Source organism: Temnothorax curvispinosus, unplaced genomic scaffold (genome assembly GCF_003070985.1).
Source record: "Temnothorax curvispinosus isolate PA1 unplaced genomic scaffold, ASM307098v1 QBEX01006268.1, whole genome shotgun sequence".
NCBI classification, from domain to species: domain Eukaryota; kingdom Metazoa; phylum Arthropoda; class Insecta; order Hymenoptera; family Formicidae; genus Temnothorax; species Temnothorax curvispinosus.
Window position 1 is genome coordinate 177,133 of NW_020216048.1, and position 8,133 is coordinate 185,265.

Consider the following 8,133-nt stretch of genomic DNA (forward strand, 5'->3'; position numbering starts at 1 on the left):
CATGCTGGGCCACTCCGCGCTGCTATTATTTCATTTAACGAAAATTGAATATAATCTATGCGTATCCGGTCGTCTCGGTCCCGTCCTACCGCAATGTATAGGTCACGCTTGATATTTGGTAATATTGATAAATGGATGATAAAGAGGGGAGATCGTAAAAAATATTATTTATTCAAAATACAATTTGCGTACGCAGTTGGACTGTGAAAGCGAGGGACGTTTAAGATTCGTATATAATGCAACGAAAAACCGAAGAAAACACGTACACGATCGTCTAATAATTAACGAGTATGGAACAACATACACGTATGGCACGAATTTAGACAGGACCACGTATCTATTTTGGTAAGGGAATGAGGAGAGTTCTTAAAATGGAAAAAAACTATTAGCTATTTTTAAACACTTACAGCTGCTATGGCTTTATACATTCTAGCGCGAGAAACGCGCTAGAAAATCTCATCCGCGCGCGCAAACGATCCTTTTCAATTCTTGCTCGATTCGTTACTTTTCGATTACGTCGTTTGCGCTTAATCGACGAGTCGACCTTTAACAAAGTCAAAAGTGCGGCGCGAGTTTAAATCCGATATAAAGTACGCGCGGGGAAAAGACTCTGCGGAGGCGGGAGTGTGCGAGGACGAGTTTTATACCGTTCCCGGGGCGTGAAAGGGCTTATCGCTATAGTAATCCGCGGTTCGATCGGGACCGCGTGACAGTCCTTCCTGGATATCCCGGAGCCCTTGAACCGGTCTTATCTTACGGTCGCATGTATTTGCCTTTTGGACAGCGCCGTGTATTTGCATATGCGCAGGCACACTCCATACACGCGCCCGTGAATAATATGCGCGGTGTGTTCCTAATCAAACACTCGTATTTCACGGCGGGTCATTCTTCGCTTCTTTTTCATTTTTTGTTTTATCGAAATAGCCCTTAAATCTGACTTCAAATGCGCTTATTCGACTATCAGTATATAGAGCTTTATTTGAATTCTCTGAACTATCTTATCGCATAGAAATCGCTAGTATAACTTGGAATTTTTTTTTAACCATTGACACAATAAGACGTAACGCATCGAGTTATGTTATCGTATGACATCGCGTTATGTTAAATTCTGTCTATTTTAGCTAGTGCAAATCAGTTTGGTGACGCCCGTATGGAAAATATTTATAAAACTCGGCAGGTTGACCCGCTTCTCTCCTCTGATGCTACAGCTGTCTTTTCCTCCCCCTCCCCCTTCACCCTCTTTTCTTCCCCCGCGCCGTCTATCTCCATTTTCCTTGCGCTCTGCGCGAGGTAATGCAATATGCACTCGCGTCTCTTTCAAAGGAGATAACAAAAGCTAGTGTAACGCTCGCGCCCGCGTTCACGCACCACCATCCGGAGTTTATAGAAGCTTGGAAGCATAAAATCTGCAAGAAAACGGAGTGGGAAATAGAGAGAGAGAGAGATACGTCATCGGGTCCAACCGGAAGCAGCACTCGTCGTCACGTGTCATTTTCATCGCGCTCGATCGGATTTTACCTTACGCGCCGAATTCTCGTTGTTTAAAAATTTTTTTAACGATGGCCGAGTTAATGGCGTTTCGCCTTTTCACTGTAAGATTCGTGAAAATTATTATTCTAAGAAAACTTCGACAAGATTAACTTAGACAATTGATTGATTCGACCGAGTACGTGTAGCGGCGAACTGCCGCCGCAGTCGGAAGGGTCTCCCTTTTATAGGCCGGTATTCATAGTCAGATCATATATTTAAGATTGTCTTAAGTTTATCTTTAGCTGCTGTACGACTTGTTTCATTGACTACGGAGTATCTAAAGATGAATTTATATATAAGACGATCTTATGTAAGATCTGACTATAAATACCGGCCATAGTGCCAAAAATATTTCGTCTTTCTGGAAAATTGTTACTTATCTAGATACCTTATCTCAAGTGTTTCATAGAGTAAATATAATCTTATCCTATCTTATCCTATCTTAGAACTATACATTCCTGTAGTACGTGAGCGATTGTCACGTTGTGATGGAGCGAAATTATGTCGCCGCTCTCTTTGCCACTTGCGTTATCACCCCCCCCGCCACCGGCTCGTCCTCTGGCTGCTCATTCACTACTGCTGTGTAAGATGTAATTGTAATTGTTGGAGAGAACTATTAGAGAAAGGATAGAAAAACAATGAAATATGCGAATCAAACGCAACGTTATCGTTGCAGCTTTATTGAACGTGCGTATACATCCGTAAGTAGAAAGGGCAACGACCCTTCGCCGCCGAAATCTTAATCATACAAGATTTCGCGACGGCGTGAGACGTATACAGCGAGTGCATTCCCCGGAAATGGGAGGGCAGGTGTGAGTCGGCGCGTGTTGTAGGTCGTTGAGTTGGCAGAGGATTTACCCGTAGCGTCGGTCTTCTCCGCTCGCGCTCGCGCTAAAACCACAAGCATCCGATACTCGATCGAGCTCTTGCGAACAGGGAACCAAGGGAGGCCGGAGGACAGGACGGAAGTGAAGCTCTCCTCGCGGGGGAAAGGTTGCGTGCGAGGACGTGGCCGGGCAAAAATTGCCCGGGCCAGCGTTGGGAAACTGCGGCGCGCGGGCGTCGAATTTTTTCAGGATTAATGCCTCGGCCTTAATTACCACGTTCGCGGTTACGTCGCACCTTCCGATACGTCCGTCTGTATTTTTGCCATTATTCGTCACGGCCGAAAGATCTGGCACGCCACGGACAGGGACGCCCGAAAAAGAAAAGCGGGTGAAAAGCGCGGATGTCGATGGATATACATATAGGGAGCTTCTATATCTCGCGATTATTTTTTCTTGTCGAACTGTGTCGCTAATAACGGACGTAGAGCGCGAGAGGATCGGGGTCCTACGACGTCTCGATCCGATACTGCCGGATGTGGTCCGAGGAAGGGCACGTCCCTCCCTTTTGCCCTCTGCCACCCCTTTCCTTTTCCACCTCCGTCTAGTCTCTTTGCCTAAATCCTTCGGTCGGATCCGCGTGTATCGGGTGGGTGGGGTGCGACCGAGAACGAAGGGCTTTGATAAATGACTGACGCGGAAAAAAATCCGCGTCGATACGTCTTGCTCAAGGAGATGCGCGCGCGAGAGAAAGAGACAGAGAGGGAGAGAGAGAGAGAGAGAGAGGGGGAGGGAAAGAAAGAGAGAGACGACGGAAGAGAAAAAGAAGAGAAAAAGAGACGGACGAGGGCGAGAAAAAGCCTTCGGTTCGCCGCGGTCCACCGAGATGTAGCTATCCTATATATATATCTCGTGCGCGCGATCTGCATTCCCTTCGCGCGCTCGTTTATTAAAACCAGTCGAACAGCGTGCGCCCGCGAAATTTACAGATCGATCCGCGTAGAGTAGAAACATTGCCGCGTAGAGTATCGGGAGATTTTACGCTTCCGAAAATTCATTAATCTCCCGTCGCGCGCGCGCGGTGTCGAGTTTAATCGCGGCAATTTAAGTTTCGCCGCGCGTACCGTGAATACAAACGACGCGCATATTTTCGCGACGGGGGCCGTGATAGAGTCGCGGTTTTTTAGCAAATCGTGAATCGCGGCTGGTCAGATTTCCATACACGTTTCCTCCCCCCTGCCCCCCCTCCCAGCCAGGTGACCCCGAAGATTCCGTCTATTTGCAGAGAGTACTTCGACACGCTGCACAGATATCTCCGGGGGACGCGGTCGATGGTCCTCTCGCGGATGCGTGCTTTATCGGAAAACACTGAGTGAGATATATGGAGAGATTATGCGAGATGGCGTTTCGGAGTCGAACAGGCCGCTATTCTCCGCTCCGTCAATTATGCTAATTTCGATTGCGGCGAGATTAATGGAAGAAGGCGGCGTCTCCGCTCCGGGAACGCTTCCCTTTCTCTCTCTCTCCTTCCTTCTTTCTCACGAGCCGGCCCCGGCCGATGGGAGAGCATGACGTTCTTTCCGCACTCGGCCGACCGTGCATAATGCACTCGACTTGCAATTATTGCAGATCCATCCTCGGTCGGTTTCAATCCTCTCGCCTCTCGGGAGGACGCAGTCAAACGAGCTCGCGCTTAGCTTGCGCCTCGATAGCGATTTTAGAGAGACAAAATGCGTTTTTTTAAAAAAAAAAAAAGAAAGATCTTTTTTCAAATAATATTCTAGATTTTGTTCTAACTGAAACAAGGAGATGCAAAAAACGCGATCGATATGCACTTTCTTCACACGGCTAGAGCGCAGAGAGATTTAATTGCGCGACGAGAGGATGAGATTGAATTCCCATCCTTCGCGCGGAAACTGGGAAGGATTTTGTTGAGCGTGTGCACGCGTGTGCGTGCTCGCGAGAGATATCGAGTGACGGAGACGACGGCTGGGATTCCTGGCGGAATGTATCGGAAACTGGAAGACTCGCACGGGTGTTTTCAAGGGAGGAAAGGGGGGCTGGCGGGGAGCATATAGCGAAGGTTTGGGTAGGAGGCCGAGGCGGGGGGAGGGGGGACGCAGATACTCGGAAGAGCGGAGAGTGGCAGAGATGGGTAAGAGAGAAGAGAAGAGAAGAGAAGAGGCAGAGGCTTGCCGGCGACACAAGCACATCAATAATACATGTCGTCTGCTTGCTCCACCTCTTGCCCCCTTTCGTTGTCTTCCATGATCTCCGAAGCTTATAACTGGCTCTGACGCAAGTAACCTCTCTTACCCTCTCGCTCTCTTCCTCTCTCTTTCTCGCCCTCGACTTGTCTCTCTTCCTTTTACGATGACCGATTTTTTTTTCACTGTGCTTTCAAGCTCCAGGAATACGACTGATTTTACCGGCGTCGAGCGAATCGATGACGCCGCAGATAGAATTCAACGGAATCGACTTCTCGCTAACTTTATAGGAGAATACATCACGTTCTTTGAGAAAGCTAAATGCCTCGTTTATATGTAAAGAAACGTAACGAAGTAAAATTGAGTGCCTCTGCGTTCGCACGCGCGGATATCCCTCAAAAGATAAAAACTAAAAATCGTGGATTCCTTCGTCGTCCTTTGCGATCGGTACCTTTTCGATGGCAATCCAACAAATTTAGATCGAAAGTTCACTTTAGGATTCCGCTCAGGGATATTCCGGAAACGCGAAATGCTTTTGCGAGGTGAACGTGATGACGGAGCGAAGGGGATTTATCTCCTTGCTCCTCTTCTCGCGCAGCCAGCAATCCCCGTCGTTTTCTTTCTCTCTTTCCATTTTTATTAAAATGCCAGCGAGGGAAAGAAAGAAAGAGAAAGAGAGAGGATGGGAGAGAGAGAAAGAGAGAGAAAGCGACCCGCTCGCGCAAAATATGAAAATCCATACAGTCGCGAGGAGAAAATATCCGTCATTTAAAATGGATGGATTTAGGTGGATATAAAAGTGGAGGGGTGGAAGAAGAAACCGGCGGTAGCGCGCGCGAGGGTGGCACCTACTTCGGACCAGGCGGGGGCGGAGGGGGACGGGGGGCGGAGAGGGAGGTGGGAAGGAAGGTGGTGGCCCAAGGGTGAACGAGGGGGTTGAGGCGGGGGCAACTACTGAAAGTCGACGGTAGCGGCAGAGGTAGAGATGGTGGTGGCGGCGGCGGCGGTGGTTGCCGGTGGTGTTGGAGATTTAAGGGAGACATTTTAAATGGATGGTTCCCTCGGAGAACCCGGGGCCTCCGGTATTATCCAATGGCGTAGCTCGTCTCTCGTACCCTCGCGTTTCTCCGCAAGAATTCGCGAGAAAGAAGGAAGCGCGAGGATGAAAAGGAGGCCGCCCACCCTCTCCCGCCGTATGCTCTTTCGCGTAGGACGCTGCAGGGCGATATTTAACCCTTAACGTAACTCTTGCGTGAGGCACCCGTGAAAACGTCTCGTCGTCTTCGCCTTACGCAATTATATGCAACGTGAAATACTTGAGGAAGAAATCGGCTTGATTGAGAACGATCGGGATTAAGACGATTTAATGCTTCGAATTCCCTTGAGATCTTAATCGACATTTGATCGCGAACCTTTATTTCTCGTTTACTATATATTCGCGTTGCATTCATCATTCGTAAATAAATAATAAGAATTAAGCGAAAGATAAGATTCTTGAACGCTTTGCTTTTCAAGAAATTATAGATACGACATATTCCGACTCGCGGATGATTATTGCGTGCTCAGTGAAAGTTATTAGAGTGTTATCGAGGATGAGATCTGCGAATAATAGTAAAACTTATATCACGATGATATTTTGCCGGATTGTATATAAGCGAAGGTAGTGCTCCATCTCTTTAAGAAGCCTCTGTTTTCGGGATCGATAGGGAACGCAATCGCATTCAACACCTCTAGCGTCTTACGTCTCGCACGTAATCTCGTTCGAAAAATCGATCGTCCCAGGAATATGTCGTTCCTATATGCTGGGCGCACAGGATAATGTCGGCGCACGTTTCGCTTGTCTAAATTATTCATTGCGCGAAAACTCGTCATCCCTTCTCGGTGTTCTCGCGACGACGACGACTCTGAGAGACACGCGAAACCGGCCGAAATGGATTCCAAGGCGATGCAACCGCGTCCGTCGTTGTAACCTCGAGCTTTACTCCTCGATATAACTTGGGATTAATGGCCACCGTTCCTGTGGCGGTCCTTCAGGATCATGCCCGTCCGTTAATCCTGAACTCGATAACCTCCTGGCAGGATCTTCGTCTTCGCGGAAGCTACACGATGTCTCGCCATTGATCCCTCGCATTCGGCTGGAGAGTACTTTATATATTTTAACGCGGCTTTTATTCACGATTTCGAGGAAATTGTATTACTTCTTATACAGTTGAAAGAACCGCTAATCTTTTGCAAGATATCCCTTCCTTTGTTCGAAAATGAATGGAACGATTAGATATAGAAGAGAATAGAGGAAATTGCGAATTATGAAAAATTATGAGAAATGTTTTCGTTTACCGTGGTACTACAATAGAATTCCACCCCCGTGCAGGATCTTTCTTAGGGTGGCGACCTATCGAGATCCGCTTTTTCGCGAAAGGAGGAAAAGCGCAGCGGGTACGACCAATCGCGATTCGGCAGTTATCACGACCAATCGTCGAGTTTCCAGCATTCGGATGTGACTGCGGGCAGGTGGAGGCGGTGTGTGGATGGAGGTCGAATCCCGCGGCGAGGGCCGGCGCGGCGGGTACCGCGGGCGGAAAGCGAGCGGTCCTGCGCGATTTGCCAGGAGTTTCCCGAATTCGTTTCCATGGACCGGAAGTCGGTGTCGTATTTGCGCTTTCCATTGGGTTTCCGAGTGTCGTCTGGGGCCAATGGCACGGCGAAATGCCGACTGTCGGTGTCGCTGTGTGGTTTTCCAAGGGGGGTAGGTTACGCCCCGCGCGGCGCGTACATATATACACGAGCGGGCGCGTGTTAGTGCGGACGGAGAGAGAGATAAACAGAAAGAGAGAGAGAGAGAGGGACGGGATAAATCCCGGCGGAAAGAGACGGCGAATTTTGCAGCGGGATCTCTCGCCGTCTCCGCGCGTCTGTCTGTGTGTTCGTTCTCTTTCCTCCGGCAACGACCGTGCCTCCGCATCCGTGAGGGAAAGAGGGATTTCTCCCTCTCTCTATGTCGGCGAGCGCGTTCGTACGTACACCCGCGCTTATATATATATATATATATATATATATATATATATATATATGTATATATAAGCGCAGCTTCGAGCTATGTAGCTCCATCAGAGAGAGAGGGAAAAAGAGAAAGAGCAAGAGAGCCGCGAAGGAGCGAGGAAGAGAGGTAGACAGAGAAAGCACGGAGGAGGTCGAGGGACGCCTTGCTTCGATCCGAGAAAGAGACGCAGACAGAGTCGGAGAGTCCTGGGTTCGATCCCACAAGGAGGTAGACACTCGGCGGCACTTAAACCCTCCGTGTCCTCCCTCCCGCCGTCCTCCCCCGAGCCCCATCCGTACTCCTCGGCGCAATCCCCTTGCCGCCTTCCCATCGCGAACCTCCGAGATCCTCCGACCCCCCCCCTCACCCTCTCGCTTCTCTCGGTCGTTGCGTCTCTCTATTTCGCCCACTCTCGCTCCGTTCGCCTTGCACCTGATATATATTGCTCCTCTTTCTCCCTTTCTCTCTCTCTCCCGCCCTCCGTCGCTATTCTCTCTCCGCACTGGCGTTCTCTACGAGTCCTCTCTCTTCC